Below are 3651 nucleotides of genomic sequence, written 5' to 3' on the forward strand. Positions count from 1 at the left end.
ATGCACGGACCGCTAGGAGCTCCAACCTGCCTGCGGCCGAGCCAGGTTCGGACAGGCCCGGGATTGGCCGGTCGCGCCCCGCCCCGCCCCGTCCCGCCCCGTCCCGCCCCATCCCATCGCTCGCTGGGACTGCAGCGCCTGCAGCCAGGAGTCGTGTCCTTAGACCCAGGATCCTCCTGTTTCCTCAGACTTTATGGAGAAAAGACCGGGAATAGATCAAGAAACCGAAATCAAGCAAGTTAGAGAAAATAGGCGTGGAAAAGAAGAGCCAGTCCTTTCGGAGCACTCAATTCATATTCAAAAGGTGCTAATACTTGTGGCTCAAAGAGGTTCTGTAACTTGATCATGGCCTCAGGCAAAAAAGGGAGGAGGGACTGCGGTTGGAGTTCCTAAAACCTAATTCTAATTCTGTTCTCACCAACCACCTGTGTCACTTTCCAACATCTGGGTTTCAAGCATCTCATTCTCTCGGTACCCCTCTGACTTTAGAGATGGCTTAGGCACACTCTTCCCCTATCCATTCATTCCCTCACTCCGTTGACATTTACTGAGTATCTGCTATGTTCCACGCACTGCTCTAGATGCTAAAAGACACGACAAATGTCTCCATCAAGATTATATTCTATTGTCCACAAAAGCAACAGCAAAACACAACGCAATGGCGTAGATAACGCTAGGGGCAATGCATATGTTTATTCTACACACCAACATACACTATGGACAAAAATAAGTAGGGAAGGTAGAGTGGGAGTACTAAAGGTATCATTTAAGAAGGGCGAGTTAAGAAGGGCCTCACTGATAAGAGAAGTGAGCAAAAAGGACTGAACAAATCCATGGGAGTGCCTCTGGGTACTCATGCCAATCTTGCACTGTGAAGGAGTGTCTCTTATTTCACTAAATGCCAGCCCTCCCTTTTTCTGGATCCCTTTTCTTCTCTTTGGATCCTAGTCACACTTATCTTTTGTAATATCCATCTCTTCCACTTTTCTGTAATATTCCCATCAGTTGCTAAAATGCTTGAGTTATCACCCGTAGATGTCCAGGAAAGTCCTTTTTTATCTGACATTCTAGCTATTGCTCTGTCTCTCTGCCCCACCTAGCATACTTTCTCTTACACTTTGAGCTTCTATATAATACATCTGACCACCACAGCATCCATGCAAAGACCGTGAATTCATGGAGGGAGGAAATGGCTAGCTAAGGTCGAACTCCTAGCCATCTCTGCCAGGGAAGCAGACCTATGACATAGGAACTGTGTATCACCCTAGTCCATATTGTGTAGAGAGAATAGGATCACAGAATCCAAGAGAGGAAAGTACTTGAAAAAACGGAGTGGTAATCCATGTCCAATGTGTTTATGAGTTGAATATGATCAAGACAGAGAGGAAACTGCTGGATTATGAATGACAACATGGCTGCAATGGGTGGTTTTGATTTTAGCAAATTCTGTAGTTGAGACAAAGGAACACAAGCCAGTTTAGAATGGATTAAAGAGAGAAAGAAGAGTGGAGATATTCCCCAAACCATTATTTACTTATGCTCATAAACAATGATTAAGGAATTAGGTCAGGGCTCAGCAGGCTACCTGACTGACATTCCCACTAGGATGTCTAATAGTCTCTTCAGAATGTTTCTATAAAGAACTTTGATCCCTCTCCTCCATGTGTTGTTTCTCAAGTTCTCTCCACTTCAGTGAATGGCACCACTACCAGTTGCTGAAGCCACAAATTTAGACATCTTCTTTCATTCCTTCTTTTCTCTCACACCTGTTAGCACATAATATATCAGCCAGTCCCACAGATTACTCCCTATTATCTATTGCTGTATAACCTAGCCATTAAAAACAATAACATTAATTAGTTCAGAGTTTCTGTGGATCCAGAATCTAAGCGTAGTGTAGAAATCTTTGAAGGTCACACAGAGATTGATAGCCAAGCCATCTCTTCTGAGCATTCAACTGAGATAGAGTGGAGGAGGTAAGATCCACTTCCAAGCTCACTCCCTTTGTCAGGCTTCTGACCTCTGCCACAGGGATCTCTCCACAGAGCTGCAGCAGACGGAGGCAGCTGACTTTCCCCAGAGTGAGGACGGAATGAAACAGCATGCCCCCAAATGGAAGCCACACTCTAGTAATAACCTATCTTAGAACTGATGTCTCCTACCTTCTGCCATATTTTATTTGCTAGAAGTAACTCCTAACTCCAGGCCAAATTCAAAGGGAGAGGAACCAAGCTGCACCTCTTGAGGAAATGCTCATGGAAGAATGTGTGCACATAGCTTTAAAACCACCTCAACTACCAAAAAAACCTGATTCAGCCCATTTCTCTCCTTTTCCACAACCATCGTTGTGGGTCAGGCCTGAGCATCACCTCTAGACTCGAACAACCCCTGCACTGTTCTCTCCCTAATCCCGCAATTCATTCTCACTGCAGCCCAAGTAATCTGTTTAAAATGTAAATCAGATTATATCATTTTCCTGCTTAAAATCCTCCCTCCCATGGCTTCTCATTTTACTTTCTTATTGTGATCTAAGAGGCCCCATGAGATCTGGCCTGTACTTAACCATCTGACCTAATTTCCTATCATTCCCTGCATAATATTGCAGCAACATCAGCCTTTTTTGTCACTCTGCACAGATGCCAAACTTATCACACTCTACTGTCTTCACCTTTATTGTTCTTTGGTCAGTTTGTCCTCTTGCTTGCTCCTGTACAAACTGCTCCTTGCGTTTCTTTTCCTTGCCATTCAGATTTTAGCTTGATATCACTTCTTCTGAGAGGCTGTTCCCAACATCATCATCTATAGTAGTGTGCCCCTGCCTCTTGTCCCCATCCACAGCCATTAAACCCCCAGTGCTGGTATCAACCTGTTATGGTTTAGAAATGAGGTATCCTCCCAAAACTTATTTATGAAACAATTCAAGAATTTTCAGAGGTGAAATGTTTCAATTATGAGAGGTATAACCAAGTCAGTGGGTTAATCCATTGATAAGAATTTACTGGGTGGTAACTGTAGTCAGGTAGGGTATGGCTGGAGGAAGTAGGTCACTGGGGATATGACTTTGGGGCTTATATTTTGTCCCTAGTGAGCAGAGCACTTGCTAGCTCTCTCTCTCTCTCTCCCTCCCTCCTTTCTGGTGCCTTGTCCTGAGCTCTTTTTCTCCACCATGTCCTTCTGCCACAATGTCTGGCCTCACCTGAGGCCCAGAGTTATGCAGTTGGCCAACCATGGACTGAATGAACCTCCTCGGAAAGCCAGAACCAAAATAATCATTTCCTCCTCTATGTTGTTCTTGTCACATCTTTTAGTCATAATGACACAAAGCCGACTAACATGCAACTGAATGATTGCCACTGACACCGTTACTAATTGTTAGCTTAATGAGCTGTTTCAATACTGTTGGTGAATAGCCACTTCCTCTGGCCCCCCAAAGGTATCTCATAACACAGACCATTCTGTCTGCTGGGGAACCCCCATCACTTCATCATAATCTAACAACTATGAGATCATGGCCCAGCACAGGAGGGTGTCCGGGATTCTTCCTCCAAGCAGTGCTTTGTTCAGCTGTGACTGATGGAGGCTGTGCTATATCTCTGGTTAAGGATTCTGGCTGTCACCCTGCCTTCCTCACACTCTTCACCACAGCATCTT

Source organism: Callospermophilus lateralis, chromosome 1, assembly GCF_048772815.1.
Source record: "Callospermophilus lateralis isolate mCalLat2 chromosome 1, mCalLat2.hap1, whole genome shotgun sequence".
Lineage (NCBI taxonomy): Eukaryota > Metazoa > Chordata > Mammalia > Rodentia > Sciuridae > Callospermophilus > Callospermophilus lateralis.